At 43.8% G+C, this 20,143-nt stretch overlaps 1 non-coding gene across 1 annotated transcript; it reads left to right on the top strand.

Moving 5' to 3' along the window:
- The first annotated feature begins 681 nt into the window (after positions 1-681).
- Positions 682-842, top strand: LOC115071937. Its single transcript, XR_003850992.1, has one exon. It is a non-coding gene; the product is annotated as a U1 spliceosomal RNA (small nuclear RNA).
- The last annotated feature ends 19,301 nt before the right edge of the window (positions 843-20,143 follow it).

Here is a 20,143-nt window from a genome sequence, read left to right as displayed (position 1 = left end):
GACCTGTCTCTGGCCAGTCACTTCCTCATGGAGGTGACTCAGCAGGGCCCGACCTTGGACTGCCTCTTCCCAATCACAGCTGGTGTGGCCAATTCCCAGTGGTTCACAGCCATTGCCCCAGATGACATACACCTTTGCCCTTCCCTTTTCCACACCCCTTTTTGTTTAAACTATATAAAATAATGCCTGATGCAATAAAGTGAGTTCCTGCCTCGACAAGACTCCCAACTCGGTGTGGTTTTTGAGTCGCTGACACTCACCATCCCGCTCAGCCCCTAAGAGAGGAACACAGGGTGGTCCTGGCCTCCCTCCCTGTGCCATACCTGTTGGAGAGCGATCCGACAACTAGCCAGCTCAGTGTAGAGATCCCCTGTCCCTGCCTTACAAGGCTGGAATCACATGTGGGCCACTGTGCTCACCCAGCATTTACACAAGTTCTGGGAATCTGAACTCCAGTCCTCAGGCTTGTGCTGCAAGTGCTTTAACCACTGAGCCATCTCCCCAGCCCCCTGTTATTTATTATTCATTCATTTATTTATCTATCTATAACGAAGTCTCACTTTATAACTTAGCCTGGCCTGGAACTTGCATCTATTCTCCTGCATCAGCCTCCTGGGTGCTGGCATTGTAGTCATGTAACACCATGATGAACACAATTGTTTTTAAAAGACTGATTATACCATACTTACCTGACAGGCGAGTACCATGATCACGAAGGTTGTTTTCCCAGGGCAAGCTTATCGATTACACTCCAGATGTGCTGACCCCTGCAATTTCCCCAAGTTCGGGAAACTCGACTGCATAATTTGTGGTAGTTGGGGACTGCGTTCTGCTCTCCCCTAAAAAAAAAAACAAAAAACTGATAATACCAACCATTGGTCCCATTGGTGGTATTATGGACTTGTACTTTTCTACAACCAATTTGAAAAAGTCTTGAGGCAGTTAACAAATACCACAACACATTTAAGTATCCTACCTCAAGCATTTTACCACTAAGCTGCACTCCAGACCTAAATACCTTTTGATCTAGCAGCTCTATTTCTGGGTTATAAAATCATCAGACATGTGTATTTGTGTACACCACAAAGCATGAACAAGAATGGTTATTGCAAGGACTGGAGAGATTGCTCAGCAGTTAAGAGCACTGGCTGCTCTTACAGAGGACCCAGGTTCAATTCCCAACAACCACATGACAGCTAACAGCTAGTTTCAGGATTCCAATACCCTCTTCTGACTTCTAAGGGCATTACACAGCATGGGTGCACTTATATTTATGCCGGTGCCAGCCGGCCAAAATGGACAGTACCTGAAAGGGGGAGTGAGGATTGAAAGAAATAAGACAGGAAAGACGCTTCTTGGGAGGGCTCACAGTAAATACTGCCAGCCTCGATTTATTTCAGTTCTGTCTTTTTATACAGAAGAACTCAATTAGTTACAATTGCTGTATTTTCCCGACCTGTATCTGAGGGTCAGGGAGCGGTCAGATCAAAGCCTTCTTGGATCCTTTGGTTTACCACTAATGCCTCAAGGTCAGGTATTGTGAGGCTCTCCAGAAAACTGCTTCCTCCTGAATGGGCAGGTTAAGTACTGGTTTGCATGACACAAACTCAGTAAATGAGGCTGCTGCAGCTCAATGATTAGCAGCTCCCGACATATTTATGAAGGCAATATAATCATACACATAAAAGAATAATAAGCCGGGCATGGTGGTGCACGCCTTTAATCCCAGCTCTCAGGAGGCAGAGGCAGGCAGATCTCTGTGGGTTCAAGGTCAGCCTGGTCTACATAGTGAGTTCCAGGCCAGCTGGGGCTGCAGAGAGATCCTGACTCAAAAAGACCAAAAAAATTTTTTATTATTATTATTTTCTTCTTATTATTTTATTATTTTGGTCTCTTTTTTTGACTACATAGACCAGGCTGACCTTGAACTCACAGAGATCCTGGACCTGCCTCTGCCTCACGAGTGCTGGGACTACAGGCATGTGTCACCACACCCAACACATAAAATATTTTTTATAAAGAGTGGATATTGCAGGGGCTGAAGAGATGCCTCAGCAGTTAAGAATGCTTTCTGCTCTTTCAGAAGACCTAAATCTGAGCTCCTTTCCAAGCACTCACATCAGGCAGCTCACAATCACCTGTGACTCCAGCTCCAGAGGGATCCCATACCTCTGGCCTTCATGGGCACCAGTACTCTCACATACCCACAAGAAGACATACACATAATTTAAAATAAAATCTTTTGGGGGGGTTCTTCTTGGGATAGGGTCTCCCTCTAGCCCCAGCTGTTAAAATAAAATCTTTTTAAAAAAATGGTCAGGGGCTGGAGAGATGGCTCAGAGGTTGAGAGCACTGACTGCTCTTGCAGAGGACCTGGGTTTGATTCCCACCACCCACATGGCAGCTATGAACCGTCCTTAACTCCAGTTCCAGGGGAATCTGAAGCCCTCTTCTGACCTCCGTGGCATTGCACAACACGGGTGCACTCACATACATGCAGGCAATACATTCATACACATAAAATAAAAATAATAAAATATTTAAAAAATAATAACGGTCATAGCAGCTTTATTCATGATAGTTCCAAATTAGAAATAGTCAAATGTTAACAGTAAAAAAAACAATTTGTGGTAGGTATATTCACACAAGGAATATTACATAGCGGTGTTACACATAGGCTCCATATGGATGAATCCAACAATACATAAGAAATTAAGTGAAAAATAGTAATTTCCTAAATGTAGTTAGCAAATGGGTGCTAAAGATGTAGCATGCTGAGGGGTTCCATCTTCAGCATTGCAAACAAACTACCTGATCAATATGACTGCATTGTTCAGCTCCTATTTGAACTCCAGCCCCATCTCATACCTCTTCCTCTTATCTCTTCCTCTGCTTTAGGTACACTAAACCAAAGATTTATTTATTTGTTTATTTGTTTTGTTTCTGAGCAGAGTCAGGGTCTCACTATGCAGGACTGGCTGGTCTGGAACTCACAGAGATCAGCCTGCCTCTACCTCTCAATTGTTGACCACTATACCTGGCTCCTACTTACTTATTTTTTTAAAGATTTATTTTTATTTGTATTTCTCTCTGTCTCTCTCTCATCTCTCTCTGTGTATGTGTTTGTGTGTGTGTATGTGTAAGTGTATGTGTGTGTTTGTGTGTGTGGAGGTGTCCTCAGACATCAGAAGAGGGCATCAGATCCCCTGGAACTGGACAAAATTGAAGGCTGTTGTGACTTTAGTGCTTCAAATCTAACTCAGGTCCTTTGGAAGAGCAGTATCCACTCCCTTTTTTTTTTTTAAATCCTAATGAGTTTATTGAATTTGCTAACAGAGCATAGAGTGGGGGTTTATTTACAGAAGAATGGGTGCCCCCTATTTACCGCTGTGCTGGAAAGTCCACACTCAAATATAGATCCTATAACCTCCTGACAGCCACACAAAATGGTGAGAGAGGTACCTCATGGAGTTCTTTGCTTATATATCCTTAGTCCCTTCCCCACATGAAGCTAAGGTCAAATGATTGGTTGGGAGGGATAACTAACTCCCCCCTCAACTCCTTGATGAGCATGGGAAGGAGGTGTGACTATAGCTTGCCCACATAGTGGTCAGAGGACACTTCTAGTTAACACTCCACCCCTTCCTCTGGCTCTTACATTCTTTTTGCCAACCTCTTCTGAGCTTGGAGGGGGTGATGAGTGTGGGATGATCTTCCTCCCATTGTAGCAAGGCACTGAACTTTTGGGTCTCTGCATCATCTGTTTTCCATGGGCTGTTGGCCCATTTCAGTGAGATTCCATCTACTATAAAAACATAAACAGCAAGAAGCAAGAACATCTAAACAGTGGCTGCTATAATAACCTAGGGGTGTAAAAGCAAATGCTTGGACAGTACTTTAGCAGGTACATCACATCCACCTAACAAAACAATTGCAGTGGCTTCCACACTGGAGCCTATATCCTCCCCTGCCACAGGGGGTTGGCCTGGTCTACAGTACCAGATGTATGTTCCACCCCTAGGAGCAGGCATTATATCAAATTGAAAATTTGGTGGTTGTACATGCACTAGAATAGACAAGCCACTATTGTGCCAGCTGGAACATCTTGTTTGGCATTTTGATAGTGCAAGGCCTCCCTGTAGCCCCAGATGGCCTGGAACTCACTATGTAGACCAGGCTAGTCTTAAACTCTCAGAGATCTGCTTGCCTCTGCCTCCACAGTGCTGGGATTAAAGATCTACTAGGGAGCTTTTTAAAGGCAGAGGACATCCATTAATTGTCTCCAAATCCCTAGTATCTGGAAAGGCATCTAGTTTACACATGCCTTAAATGGTATAGTGAATGAAATGTAAATCAAATGTATGATTTGCAAAGACTTCTAGGCAGTAGGGTTGGCAATAAACTATAGGGAAGGGACTATGCAATGATGATAAGATAATGTTGAAAGATGGCAGGGCCGGGCATGGTGGTTCACACCTTTAATCCCAGCACTTTGGAGGCAGAGGGAGAGGCAGGTGGATCTCTGTGAGTTCAAGGCCAGCCTGATCTACATAGCGAGTTCCAGGTCAGATGGGGTGACAGGGAGACCCTGAATTCACAGGGCCTCAAAAAGAACACCTGCCTGTCTCAAAAAGACAAAAAAGAAAAAGAGAAAAGATGGCTCAGTGGGTGAAGGTGCCCGCTGCCAAGGCTGACAACCTGAGTTCAGTCCCAGGATCCACATGCTGGAAAGTGAATCAATCCTAAAATTTGTTGTCTGACTTACACACACAAACAAAATTTAATAAGAAAAAATTTGAATAATAATGCTACAGGACTGATGAGATGGCTCAGTAGGTAAAAGCACTTGCTGCTAAGGCTTGACAACCTGAGTTTGATTCCCAGGACCCATATGATAGGAGAAATACAACTCCCAAAGGTGTCCTCTGACCTCCGCCTGTATACTGTGGCACAAGCCCCCCCCCCCACTATAAAGAAAAATGTCTCTCGTCCCTAGCGCCATCTTCCTTGAAACTCCTGCGCAGGCTGAAGCGCAAGAGAAGAAAGATGAGGCAGAGATCTAAGGAGACGAGGCTGTGCACCCACGGAGGCCCTGGGAGCAGACACAAGGAGTGCCAGAGGCCGGGACGCTGGTGCACACTGTCAACTGGGCTGCTGTCGACTGGGCTGCTGTCGAGAATTCGTCTTGATGCACCTGCAACTTGCAACTTCATCCATTGCCAAGGCCACGGCCCTGTGTACCACCCAAGCAAGCAGTCCCTGCAGCCCTCCGCCCTGGACCTGTGGCTTTCTGGACTAGTTCTGTTGTCATTTGTGGCCGAGTGTAACCGTGTACAATAAATCATCCCTTTTGCTGTCTCAGCTGAAGAAGAAAAGAAAAGAAAAATGTAATATGGGCGAGAGAGACTGATCATCCCTTAAGAGTATTGGCTGCTCTTATAGAGGACCTGCACTCGGTTCCCAGTACTCAAATAGTAGCTAACAACCTTTTGTAACCACAGTTCCAGGGGATCTGATGCTCTCTTCTGGTCATTGAGGGCATTACACCAATGGGTGCACTTACATACATACATGCAAAATACATACGTACACACACACACACACACACACACCCCACTCATACATGTTAAAATAATTTTTTTTTAAATTAAATTTAAAAATTAGTAATAAAATTCAGGGGGGTATTTTTGAGTCAGGATCTCCCTGTAGCACCAGGTGGCCTGGAACTCACTAGGTAGACCAGGCTGACCTCAAACTCACAGAGATCTGCCTGCCTCTAAAATTTTTTTAAAAGAAAGAAGCCCGCTTGGTGGCGCAGGCCTTTAATCCCAGCACTTGGGAGGCAGAGGCAGGCAGATCTCTGTGAGTTCAAGGCCAGCCTGGTCTACATAGTGAGTTCCAGGACAGCTGGGGCTACAGGGAGACCCTGTCTCAAAAAGAACAACAACAACAAAAAATCCTTGTAATTCTCCCCCAAGACAACAAGATAAGAGAGACTAAGGAGCTAAGAATGTGGCTCAGTTGGTACAGTGCTGACCTGGCATGTATAAATCCCCAACATCACATAAAGCTGGGTGTGGTGGTGCATCCTGCAATCCTAGTGCTACTCTGGGCAGGAGAATCAGGAGTTTAAGGTCATCCTTGACTATGTAGTGAGTTTGAGGCCAGCCTGAGATGTATAAGAGCCTATCTCAACCTATGGGGATGGAAGAAAGCCCTTCCAGAAGCAATACAGTTATTAAATGAAAATCCAAGTGCCAGAGGTGGGTTGCCTCCCTATGAGCTGTTGGCCAGAGGGGCCCTACAGGTCCCCAAAGCAATAAAGGGCATTGCCAATAATGTTGGTTGTACACCAGAAGTGGACGGAAAAACACTGAAGACACTGCATGATGTGAGTGTGGGAGAAGGAGAAATCAAGCTTGGACTAAGCTGGAAACTCCCTGTGACTAGATGGGTGGCTTTCATGGTGCCAGAAGCAATATGCAGATGCCTGGGGTAGAATTGTCCCCTATAATTCTCCTCAACTATGGGCCAAGTATTGCACTATCAACATACCAGTTGATATATTATACCAGTTTGGTATTATACCAGTTGGTATAATAGTAGTGCATCTAGTGTATGTACAACCACCAAATTTTCAATTGGATATGATGCCTGCTCCTAGGGGTGGAACACAAATTTGGTACTGTAGACCAGGCCAACCCCCTGTGGCAGGGGAGGATATAGGCCCCAGTGTGGAAGCCACTGCTATTGGGAGCTATTGATGTAAGTGCAGCCATTATGTACATTGAGCTGTGGCAGGCTTGCTTGTTTAGAGTTTGTGTCTTGCACACCAGTACCTAATCTGCCAAGTCAGAAGGAATGTGTTTATATGGTGGAGTTCACAAGTGTTTGACTGCTCCTTGACCCTCAGATACAGGTGGGAAAAACAGCTGTTGAAACTAACTGAGCTAAGCAAACAGTGGCTATCTCTGATGTTCTTCTGTATACGAAGGCTGAGCTAAAATAAACTGGGGCTGCAGTCTCTACTGACAGTCCTCCCAAGTATCTTTTCTCTGTCTCTTGTTTTTCTTTCAAACCTCACTCCCCCTTTCAGGTGTTGTTCATCTAAGGCTGGCTGGCACCGGCACACTGCAATTGTTTTGTTAGATGGATGTGATACACCTGCTAAAGTACTGTCCAACCATTTGTATTTACACCCCTAGGTTAAGTTTTACAGCAGCCACTGTTTAGATGTTCTTGCTTCTTGCTGTTTGTGTTTTTAATAGTAGATGGACTCTCACTAAAATGGGCCAACAGTCCATGGAAAACAGATGATGCAGAGACCTAAAAGTTCAGTGCCTTGCCACAATGGGAGGAAGATCATCCCATACCTATCACCCCCTCCAAGGCTCAGAGACTTTTGCAGAAGAGGCTGGCAGAAAGAATGCAAGAGCCAGGGGAAGGGGTCAAATGTACCTGGAAGTTAACATAATGAGTTCCAGGCCAGCTGGGGCTACAGGGAGACCCTGTCTTCAAAAGACAAAAAAAAAAAAAAAAAAAAAAAAAAGAAAGAAAGAAAATTCCCATTCACTGGTGAAAATTGGTCTGCAATGAAGTAGGTAGCTGAGTTGAAAGCAATAAAATATTGGAACAGCCCTCTCTGGTAGAGCAACAATCTTGGAGTCAACAGCTCATGTACCCAGTCCAGGAATCTGGTTTTAGAGGGAGGAAGCAGAGTGGACCTTGTTTCTAAGGAACAGTGTTTAGCTTGTGGAGTCTGTCTGCTTAGAGTTTTCCTAAAGGACTGCTGTACAGGCTTTGAATTGTTTTAATTATTTTGGACCTCTACAAGGGTTTAGAGTAGCTATGAAGAAAACTCCCTATAAACGTTGAAAGATAACCTCAGTGTGACACAAGCCTGTAATTTTAGCACTCCTGAGATAAGGCCAGGAGCAGCAAGAATTCAAGCCAGCCTTCATAGTGAGTTTGAAGTTGGTATGGATTATATAAGGTGTTTTTTTTGTTTGTTTGTTTGTTTTTTGGCCTTTTTTGAGACAGGGTCTCCCTGTAGCCTCAGCTGTCCTGGAACTCACTATGTAGACCAGGCTGGCCTTGAACTCATAGAGATCTGCCTGCCTCTACCTCCCGAGTGCTGGGATTAAAGGCATGCACCATCATGCCTGGTGAGACAATGCTTTTTTTTATTCTAATTTTTATTTATTTATTATTTTTATTTTATTTGTATAAGTGTAATCCTTGCATGTATATAAGTGAGCCCATGTCATGCAATGGCTACAGAGGTCATAAGAGGACGTTGGATCCCCTGGAACTGGAGTTACTGATGGTTGTTAGCCACCATGTGGGTGCTGGGAACAGTAGCTAGTACTCTTAATTACCGAGTCAGCTTTCTAGTCCCAAGACAATGATTTTGCTTTGTGTGGTTTTTTTTTTTTTTTTTTTTTGGTCTTTTTGAGACAGGGTCTCCCTGTAGCCCCAGCTGTCCTGGAACTCACTATGTAGACCAGTCTGGCCTCCCCGAGTGCTGGGATTAAAGGACGGGCATCAAGATGGCTCAGCAGAGATACTTGCCACCAGGCCTGAACACCTGAATTCTATCCCTGGACTCACTTAATTGGAAGAAGAGAACAGACTCCCAAAAGTTGTCCTCTTACTTTCACATGTGTGTCATGGCACATACCACATGCTTTCACATACAGTATTTATTTCTTTATTTTTTTTTTATCTTCTCGTCTTTTTGAGAGACAGGGTCTCCCTGTAGTCTCACCTGACCTGGAACACTCTGTAGATCAGGCTGTCCTTGAATTCACAGAGATATCTTCGAGAGAGATAATATATATGGCCAGCTAAGAGAGAGAATGGAGCCATAGGAGGAACAAAAGATGAAACTAACTCAGACGATTGTGTAGGATTTCTGGGAATGTTAAGTTGTAGTACTTTGCCCAAGCAAAACACACCTCAAGAGACTAAAGGTTTCTCTCTCTCTTTCTTTCCTCTGAATTCCTCCTTTTTTCTCTCTTCCTTTCTTTCATAGCTCTTTGTTCCCCGCTCCCTACCTCCTCTCATAGTTGGGCTGTCTGAGGATTAAATTGCTTCAGATTTAATTTCTCTAATTATTTGGAAAACCATCTGTACCCTGATTTGATGCATGAGGCCCTCTCTGTCCAGGGAAGCAAGTATCAATCTGCCAGGCTTTCCTTTCTTCAAACAACCCTATTCCCTATCCCCTGCCTTCTGACTATAGGATCACTTTTGTCAGAGAGTGGGATGGGAAGATGGGACTTTAAACAGAAATCTTCCCCACCTGCTGTGTCCCTGATACCCTGGGGACTGGCAGTCACCAGAGGACCATTTGACATCAGCCATCCTTGGCTAGCAACCAACATCCAGGAGCTGTAGCCCCGAATGGAAAGCTATATGACTGAATGAGTGATGGCTGATGTTTTCCTCACCCACTGAGTCTTTGGCAGTTTTATCTCTTCTCTGCAGACCTGACTTAGGTTCAAAGCTGAGTCATCAGGGAGGGCATGGGACTATTTCTGTTATGCTTAAATACAAGTTATGACAGAATTCTGGTAAAGCCAGTGTGTTGATCCAGTTGAAATGCATTCTCTATGATGAAAAATTATGAGAGTTTTTACATTTACTATCTAGAATGTGGTAGACTAGAGGCTGTTTGGAAGGATAAGAATGTTGATTTAAATTGTCACATCTTTTTATGTAGCCATTGCTGGCCTGGCTCACTTTGTAGACCAGGCTGGCCTCAAAATGTTTTTTCTTATCCTTAAGCAGAAAATTCCCTTTGGCTTCATCCACTCTTCCCCACTCTCAAGAATATAAGGGAGACTCAGGTATGGTGGCATACACCTTTAATCCCAGCACTCAGGAGATAGAAATAGGCCAATCTGTGAGACTGAGGCCGGCCTGATCTTCACAGGGAGTTCCAGGCTAGCTGGGACTATAGGGAGATCCTGTCTCAAAAAAAAAAAAAAAAAAAAAGAGGCTAAAGGGGCTGGAGCGATGACTCAGTGGTTAAGAGAACTGGTTGCTCTTGTAGAGAACACAGGTTTGATTCCTACATAGCAGCTAACAACCATCCGTAACTCCAGTTCCAGGGGATATGATGCCCTCTTCTGACCTCCGTATTGTATGCATTGGTGCACTTACATACATGTAGGCAAAACACATATATGTAAAATAAAAATAAATGAATAAGCAAGTTGGGCATGGTGGTGCACACCTATAGTCCCAGCACTTGGGAGGCAGAGGCAGGCGTATCTCTGTGAGTTCAAGGCCAGCCTGGTCTACATAGTGAGTTCCAGGACAGATGGGGCTACAGGGAGACCCTGCTTCAAAAAGACAAAAAAAAAAAAAAGAATAAGCAATATTTTAAAGAAAAGAAAATAAAGCTAGAGAGGAAGGCAGAAGAATGGGAAGAGGGTTATTTGTAAGAATGGCCTATCTTTCTCATGATCTTTCTTCTTTGTATATCACTCTTCACTCCTCTCAGCTGTTTCAATGGCAGATCTGTGGCCTAGCCCTCCTCGCCCCTCCAGACCTCCAGAGTGCCCTCTTTACTGGAATAAGACACCGATCTCAGTTCAAAGCTAACAGCTGGTTGGGGTACAATGTTCAGTAGGTGAGGCTTGAACTTAGGGCCGCATGCATACTCAGCAAGCTCTCTACCCCTGAGCTATGTTCCCAGTCCACACTGCTCTTCTGTTTAACACAGAACTCAACCCTTTGCCTTGCATGTAGGAGAAATCACAGGTAAAGGGACCTTCAGAGATAAGTGAATCTGACACTTTATAGCAAGTGGGATTGAGATCATTCTCCTCCTAAGATGGCTGTCCTCTCCTCTCAGTGACATGAAGGAGGGACAGTTACAGATGAATGTAGTGGGATACCACAAATAAGGTGCCTGTTTAATGGTCAGGCCAGCTTAGGTTTGAAAGCCAATAATGGTGGTGGCCAGGTGTAGTGGTGCATGCCTATAGTCCCAGAGCTTGGCAGGTAGAAGTAAGGGGGGATCAGAAATCAAAGCCATTCTTGGTTACATATTGAGTTCAAGGTTAGCCTGGGCTACATGAAAAGCCAAACCAACCAAACAAAAACAAAAAGCCCACCAATCCTCTATACCTGTTTCTGTCACTGAAATTTTGTGATAATATTGTCTACTTTTTTTTTCCAAAAGTTTTTATTTATTTATTTATTTATTATTTTATTTATTCTTTTGGTCTTTTTGAGACAGGGTCTCCCTGTAGCTCCAGCTCTCCTGGAACTCACTATGTAGACCAGGCTGGCCTTGAACTCACAGAGATCCACCTGCCTCTGCCTCCCAAGTGCTGGGATTAAAGGCATGCACCACCATGCCTGGCATTAATTTATTATTTTTATATTTTATGTGTATGTGTGGATTGCCTGCAAGTAGGTAAGTGCACCCGTGTCATGTGCAATGCCCATGAGGACAGAAGAGGCTGTCGGATCCCCTGGAACTGGAGTTACAGACAGTCGTTAGCTGCCATGTGGGTGCTGGGATTTGAGCCTATGTCTTCTGCAAGAACATTCAGTGTTCTTAACTGCTGAGCCATCTCTACAGCCTCTACATTTTTGATCATTAAGAAAATTGAGGGGTTGGAGAGAGAGCTTAGCACTTAAGAACACTTACTGCTCTTGCAGAGGACCTGGGTTTGGTTCCCAGCACCCACATAATGGCTTACAACCATCTGTAATTCCAGTTTCTGGTGATCCAATGTCCTCTTCTAGCCTTCATGGGCATTGCATGCGTGTAGTGCACTTACATATAAGAAAACAAAATATTACTACATATAAAATAAAACTAAAAATTAAAATTAAAGAAAAAAAATTAAAGGAAAATTGACAAAGCTGGCTGCCAGGTCAAACATTCTGAGTTTGATTCCCCAGGACCCATATGGTAGAAGGAGAAAGCCAATTCCCAAAAGTTGTCCTTTGACCTCAAATAAATAAATAAATTGTAATAAAAAGATAATTGAAGCCTGGTGTGGTGGCGCACACCTTTAATCCCAGCACTCAGGAGGCAGAGGCAGGTGGATCTCTGTGAGTTCAAGGCCAGCCTGGTCTACATAGTGAGTTCCAGGACAGCTGGGGCTACAGGGAGACCCTGTCTCAAAAAGACAAAAAAAAATAATAAATATAAATAAAAATGTTAAAAGACAGGAACTAGGGAGGTGGCTCAGTGTGTAAGATATATGTAATTGCCGGGCGTGGTGGCGCATGCCTGTAGTCCCAGCACTTGGGAGGCAGAGGCAGGCAGATCTCTGTAAGTTCAAGGCCAGCTTGGTCTACATAGTGAGTTCCAGGACAGCTCAGGCTACAGGGAGACCCTGTATCAAAAAGACCCCCCTTAAAAAAAGATGTATGTAATTAAAACATAATATATAAATATATAAAATTATTACATATGTGCTATATTACATATATGACATATAGTGTTATATATTACATACAAAATGTATTTACAAATATTATAAATAAATAAATATAATGACAATGCTTTCTGGGTGTGATGGCATACATCTATGGTCCCAGATATTCAGGAGTTAGACATGGGAGGTCGGTTGAACCCAGGGGTCCTAGACCAATCTGAGAAACATGGTGAGATTCTGCTTCAAGTTTTTTTTCTTGGAACACAGTAAGTTTTTTTTAGTTTTGATTTTTTTGTTGTTGTTTTGTTCAGTTTTGTTTTGAGACAGGGTCTCACTATGTAGCTCTAGCTGGCCTAGAACTTGCTATATAGAGCAGGTTGGCCTCAAACACATAGAGACCCGCCTGCCTCTGCCTCCCAAATGCTGGGATTAAAGGCAGCATGTCTACTTGGTTTTGATTTTGAGACAGTGTGTAGCCTAAATTGGCCTTGAGTTTATGATCACTCTTCCTCTGCTTCTTGAGTGCTGGGATTCCTACCACTCCTACATTTTTGAGACAGGGTCTCACTATGTAGCCCTGGCTTGCCTGAAACTCTCGATGTAGACCAGTCTGGCCTACTATTCACAGATCTGCCTGTACTGCCCAAGTGCTGGGATTAAAGGTGTGTGTCGCTATGCCTAGCCAAGTATAGGGGGTTGGGGACTGAAGAGATGGCTCAGTGGACCAAGGTTTGAGTCCCAGAACCCATATAGTAGCTCACAAGTGTCTGTAACTTTGGTTCCAGGGACTTTGACTTCTGGACTCTGCAAGCATGAGGCATGTATATGGTACATGTATACACACGCATGTAAAGTAAAAATGACTAAATCGGGGCTGGAGAGATGGCTCAGTGGTTAAGAACATTGGTTGTTCTTGCAGAAGACACGCGTTCGAATCCCAGCACCCACATGGCAGCTAACAACTGTCCCTACCTCCAGTTCCAGGGGATCTGACGGCCTCTTCTGTCCTCCACAGACATTGCACGACACAGGTGCACTTACCTACACACAGGCAATACACTCATACACATAAAATAAAAATAATAAATAAAATATGAAAAAAATGACTAAATCTTTTTTTTTTTTTTTTGGCCTTTTTGAGACAGGGTCTCTCTGTAGGCCCAGGTAGCCTGAACTTGCTATGTAGTAGACTAGATTTGCTTACCAAGTCCAGCAAAATGACTAAATCTTAAAAACATTTAAGGCTGGGTACAGGGATGCACGCCTTTAATTCCAGCACTCGGGAGGTTGTGGCAGGTGGATTTCTGTGAGATCAAGGCTTGGTCTACATAGTGAGTGCCAGGCCAGCTAGGGCTACAGGGAGACCCTGTCTCAAAAAATATAAAACAACAACAACAACAACAAAAACTGGGCTGGAGAGATGACTCAGTGGTTAAGAGCATTGACTGCTCTTGCAGATGACCTGGGTTCAAGTCCCAGCACTCACTTGGTGGCTAGCAACTGTCTGTAACTCCAGTTCCAGGGGATCCATCGCCCTCTTCTGAACTCCAAGGGCATTGCATGACATGGGTGCACCTACCTAGATGCAAGCAATACACTCATATACATTAAATAAAAATAAAATATGATATACTTTTTAAATAAAAAAAAAAGAAAGCCAGGTGTGGTGGCGCACGCCTTTAATCCCAGCACAGGAGGCAGAGGCAGGTGGATCTTTGTGAGTTTGAGTTGGCAGGAAAATGCAGCTTGTAGGATAAGGACATTTAGAGTTGCAGATTCTAAAGTAGGAGATAATAGTCTGTGCCAGGCATCATGGCACACGCCTTTACTCCCAGCACGCAGGTGGCAGGTGGATCTCTGTGAGTTCAAGGCCAGCCTGGTCTACATAGTCAATTCCAGGACAGCTGGGGCTACAGGGAGACCCTGTCTCAAAAAGACCAAAAATAAAAAAATAAAAACCAAAACAAAACCAAACCCCCAAAAACATATTTACATGTTACAGTCAGACTGTCTCTATGCTGCCCAATCTGACCTTAAGCTCCTAGGCTCAAACAGTTTTCCCATTTTGGCCTCCCAAATAGCTGTGTTTGCAGGTGTGTTTTGTTTTCTTTATAATTAATGACAGATAAAGGAAGCAGGAAGCATTCATTTCTAATAGAATCCTGGGGCCATGCTGCTCTCAAAACCTATGCTTGTTAGCTAACTTCTTAAGAAATCCCAACCAAGCCAGGCATGGTGGCACGTGCCTTTAATCCCAGCCCTTGGGAGGCACAGAGGCAGGCAGATCTCTGTGAGTTCAAGACCAGCTTGGTCTATATAGTGAGTGATAGGCCAACTGGGGCTACAGGGAGACCCTGTCTCAAACAAAACAAAAAGTCTAAACCAAGTCAGTATTTTTTTCTACAGATGGGGAAACTGAGGAATAGTTTAATATTCTGCCCTGTGCAATTAGCATGTAAAATAAGAAATATACATTTAGACATTTATGATGAGGTTGCACCCAGATAAATCCATCATAGATCGAAAATATGGAGTCAAAAGAACAACCTAGCAGTGACTGGGGTATGGGGACTCATGTCTGTAATCCCAGCACTAAGGAGATAGGAGCAGGATGATCAAGAGTCAAGGCCATACTCCAGTATATAACAAGTTTGAGGCCAGCCTGGACTACGTGAGGCTCTAACAAAAACAGGCCAGTGAGATGGCTCAGCAGGGAAAATTGCTTTTCTCCAAGTCTATTGACTTGATTTCAATCCCTGGATTCCACTTGGTGGAAGACAAAAACTGACTCTCTCCAGGTTGTCCTCTGATCCATACCCCCACCAACACAAATAAGTGTAAAACAGAACTAAAATCCCAGCACTTGGAAGTCTGAGGCAGGAGGATCATGCATTTGAGGCCAGTTTAGGCTACCTAGTGAGACTCTTGTCTTAAAAACAGAACAAGCCAGGTATGGTGGTATACACCTTTAGTCCTAGTACTCGGGTAGTAAAGGCAGAGGCAGGTAGATCTCAGTGATTTAGGTGACCAGCCTGGTCTGCATAGACAGTTCCCAGGTAGCCAGGGTTACACAGTTAGACCCTGTCTCAAAAAAATTGTAAAACAAAAATGCATTTAATACACATAAGCTCAAGAATATCTTAGTTTAGCCATACAGTATGCTGTGTGTATCAATTGTTTACCCTCTTGATCATGTGGGCAACTGGGAGCTGCAGTTCCCTGCCACTGCCCAGAATTACAACAGAGCATTGTACCCAGTATCAAGAGTCCAATGAAAGGTCCATATTCAAAGCATTGCTCTCCCTTCCTTCTTCCTCCTTTCCTCCCCTCTCCTTCCCTTCCTTCCTTTTTTGTCTTTTCTTTCCTTTTCTCCCTCTTTCCCTCCCTTCCTTTCTTTTTTTTTTCTTTTGTAGTTTTTGGAGTCAGGATTTTCCTATGTAGCTTGGGCTGACCTTGAACTCAATATATTCCTGCTTCAGTCTCCCAGGTGCCAGGAGTACAATGTGCATCTATGCCTAGCTCTAAGTGTGGTTTCTGCTGGTCAGATATTATTTTCATGCCATAATAAAGACAAAAAACTGCAAGGCAGACTACTGAAAGTCAGGAGCTATCTTTATTGTTTTCTGGCTCTGGTTCTTAGCACAGAATTCTTGTTTTGTTTTGGTGAGTTTTAATTTTAATTTTTATTTTTTTAGTCCTTTTGAGACAGGGTCTCCCTGTAGCACCAGCTGGCCTGGAACTCACTATGTAGACTAGGCTGGCCTTGAGCTCACAGAGATTCACTTGCCTCTGTCTCCCAAGTGCTGGGACTAAAGGTGTGCACCTCCATGACCGGCCTTATATGAGTTTTAATTTTTTAAAAAATTTTATGTATGTTGAGGCTGGAGAGATGGCTCAGCGATTAAGAGCACTGACTGCTCTTGCAGAGGACCCGGGTTTGATTCCCAGCACCCACATGGCGGCTATGAACCATCCTTAACTCCAGTTCCAGGGGAATCCGAAGCCCTCTTCTGACCTCTGTGGCATTGCACGACACAGGTGCAGTCACATACATGCAGGCAATACACTCATACACACAAAATAAAAATAATAAATAAAATATTTTTTAAAAATGTGTGTGAAGTGTTTTGCCTGCATGTATGTAAGTGTACCTATATATGCAATGCCGTGAAAGTCAGGAAAGGACATCAGGTCCCTGGAACTATGTGGGTGCTGGAGACTAAACCAGGTCCTATGTAAGAGCAGTTGGTGCTCTTAACTCCTGAGTCATCTCTCCAGCCCATTCTGGTGTTTTGAGACAAGAACTCAACTATGTAGCTCTGGCTGGCCTGGAACTCACCATGTAGCCCAGGATAGCTTTGAACTCATAGGTGATCCTTCTTTCTCTGTTTTCCAAGTACTGGGATTCCAGGCATGTGTCATTATATTCCACATAACTTTTTGAAAAAAAGACTTTTATTTGGGGGGTTGTAGGGATGGGTCAGTGGTTAAAAGCTCTTACCACTCTTGTAGAGGACCTGGGTTTGATTCCCAGCAACCACATGGCAGTTCGCAACCATCTCTACCTTTAGTTCCAGGGAATCCAATGTTCTCTTCTGGCTCTGAGGGTACCAGGCAAGTATATGGTGCAGGTAAAACACTCATACACATAAAATAAAAACAAGTCTTTAAAAAAAAAGATTTTATTGGGGGCTGGAGAGATGGTTCAGTGGTTAAGAGAACACACTGCTCTTCCAGAGAAAATAAGTTTGATTCCCAGCATCTATGTTAGGCATCTCACAACCACCTGTAACTTTAGCTCCAGAGGATGTGACAACTGCACTCATGGGCACCTGCACTCATGCATACATACACAAGCACACATGCATAATTAAAAATAAAATAAATCGGGCTGAAGAGATAGCTCAGCAGTTATGAGCACTGGCTTCTTGCAGACTGTCCAGGTTTGGTTCCCAGCACCCACATGTTGGCCAACAACCTCTGTAACTCCAGTTCTAGGGGGTCTGACTCCCTCTTCTGGCCTCCTTGGGCATTGCATGACACAGATGCACTTACATCCATGCAGGTCAAATACTCATACACATAAAATAAAAATAAAATATTTAAAAAGTAAAAATAAATATGTTTAAAAGATTTTTTTTGTTTATGTATGTGTGTATGTGTTTATGTGGGGAGGTGCCCATGGAGGCCAGAAAGGTTGTCAGAGCTCCTAGTCGGGAACTGAACTCAGGTCCTCTGCAGAAGCAGCAATTGCTTCTATCCAGCCTCAGAACTCTTAGTTTTTAATTAATAAAAATTTGTTTATAGCTGGATGTGATGGCACGTGCCTTTAGTCCAGCACTCAGGAGGCAGAGGCAGGCAGATCTCTGTGAGTTTGAGGTCAGCCTGGTCTCCATAGTGAATCCAGGCCAGCTGTGGCTACAGGAAGATCTTGTCTCAAAAAGACCAAAAACTTTTTTTATTTATTTTATGTATATGAGTGTTATGCCTGCATGTTTGTAAGTGTATCTGTGTGGTGCAATGCCCAAGGAGGTCAGAAGAGAGCATTGGATCCCCTAGAACTGGTGTTACCGATGGTTGTTAGCTACCCTTTGGGTTCTGGGAACCGAACCTGAGTCTTCTGCAAGAGCAGTCAGTACTCTTAACCATTGAGCCATCTCTCTGGACCCCTCAGAACTCTTAAGACCATTGGATTTCCTGAGTGATAGGAGCTTCTGATATAGAACCTGTAAGTCCCTTGGCTTCTTCTGTGTAGGAGGAATAACTCTTGTTTTAATAAGGTAGCTTTTGGGCTTCTGGATGAGCACAGATCACCAAAAAGAGCAAGCCATGATGACATGCTTGCTTGACATGTTCAGCTCTACGTCCCATTTTCCAGAAAGGAGAAAGGGGCTGGAAACACACTAAACAGTTGATCACACCTAAGTGATAAATCCTCCACAAGACCCTCAAAGTATCGGGGAAAGAGCTTTTGGATTGGTGAATACAGTTGTGTGCTGGAGGGTGGTACACCTCAGTGCCACAGGGACAAAGGCTTCTGTGCTGGGAACCTTCCTGACTTTGTACCTCCACTTCTGGCTATTCATCTGCACCCTTCTTAATATCCCTCTAAAAAATTGTGTGTGTGCAGGCCAAAGGACAACCTTGAGTGTCGTTCCTTAGGAACATGGTCCACCTCCTTTCAGACAGGTTCTTATTGGCTTGGAGCTCAACAATTAGGCTAGACAGGCTGGCCAGTGGGCACTGGTGATCCCCTTATCTCTTCTCCCCAGCACTGGAATTACAGGTGCACGTACCACCACACCTAGCAGGCTTACATGAGTGCTAGGGGTCAAACTGAGGTCCTTACACTTGTGAGGCAAGCACTTTACTAATTGCACTATCTCCCTAAGCCCCACAGTATCCTTTATAATAAGCTGGTATATGTAAGCATTTTGCTTCCCTAGGTCCTATGAGCAACTCTAGCAAACTCATCAAAACTAAGGAGAAGGTGACTGGAAACACCAATTTAGGGCCAGTGGGCCAGAAGTTTAGGACATTCAGATTTGGTATTGACATTTAAAAAGCAGAAGTGGTAGTGAAGTGGGGTGGTAGGGGTGAGTGGTATTATGGATTGAGTCCTTGACTTCTGAGATCAAATTCTGACTCCATATAGATAACATAGAATTGAATTGAAATATAGAACAACCAAATAGTACGCACTAGAGAATTGGTGAATGAGGAAATGATACCTGTACATCTGGTCACAGACATGTTCTGTGACATGTAAAGAGCACAGGAGAAACAGTCAGTTTGATCTAGAATGCAGAAGGCTCTTGGTTCATTCCCCAGTAACAAACAAACAATCTCTTAGTTTTTCCTAGTATGTATTCGTGATGTTAGTATTAGTTCTGAAAGCAGAGGGTTTTTTTTTTTCCCTTTTTCCTTTTTTACTATCTATGCTGTCTAGTGGTTGGGCAATCTTGGGCAAGTTACATAACCTCTGAGCTTTTCTTAGAAATAGTAATACCGCCGGGCATGGTGGCACATGCCTTTAATCCCAGCACTTAGGGAGGCAGAGGCAGGCAGATCTCTGTGAGTTCAAGGCCAGCCTGGTCTACATAGTGAGTTCCAGGACAGCTGGGGCTACAGGGAGATCCTGTCTCAAAAAAGACCCCCCCCCAAAAAAAAGTATTTCAGATCTGAGCTGGCATGGTAGCGCACACCTTTAGTCCCAGCACTTGGGAGGCAGAGGCAGGCAGATCTCTGTGAGTTCAAGGCCAGCCTGGTCTACATAGTGAGTTCTAGGCCGGCTGGAGCTACAGGAAGACCCTGTCTTAAAAAGACTGAAAAAAAAATAGTATTTCAGATCTGGAGAGGTGACACACACCTATGATCATACACATTAAAAAAAAACACATGTGCTTATACATATTAAAAAAAACAAAAAACAAATCTTCGTGGTGGCACACACCTTTAATCCCAGTCCTCGAGAGGCAGAGGCAGGTGGATCTCCGTGAGTTCAAGGCCAGCCTAGTCTACATAGTAGTTCCAGGACATCTGGGGCTACAGGGAGGCCCTGTCTCAAAAACACCAAAAAAAAAAAAAAAAAAGAAATAGTAATATCTACCATTCTGAGGTGTACACTAAAAGATCTGTGTGTTATGTTAAACATATGCTAGGTTATTGTGAAAGTGATTGTTTTTTTCTGATTTTCTTATCTAATTTCTTTTTTTCTAGTAGTATACTTTGATTTT

This window comes from Nannospalax galili, unplaced genomic scaffold (assembly GCF_000622305.1).
Source record: "Nannospalax galili isolate Female #2095 unplaced genomic scaffold, S.galili_v1.0 scaffold341, whole genome shotgun sequence".
NCBI classification, from domain to species: domain Eukaryota; kingdom Metazoa; phylum Chordata; class Mammalia; order Rodentia; family Spalacidae; genus Nannospalax; species Nannospalax galili.
The sequence above is the reverse complement of the archived record's forward strand: the minus strand, read 5'-3'. Positions and strand labels throughout refer to the sequence as shown.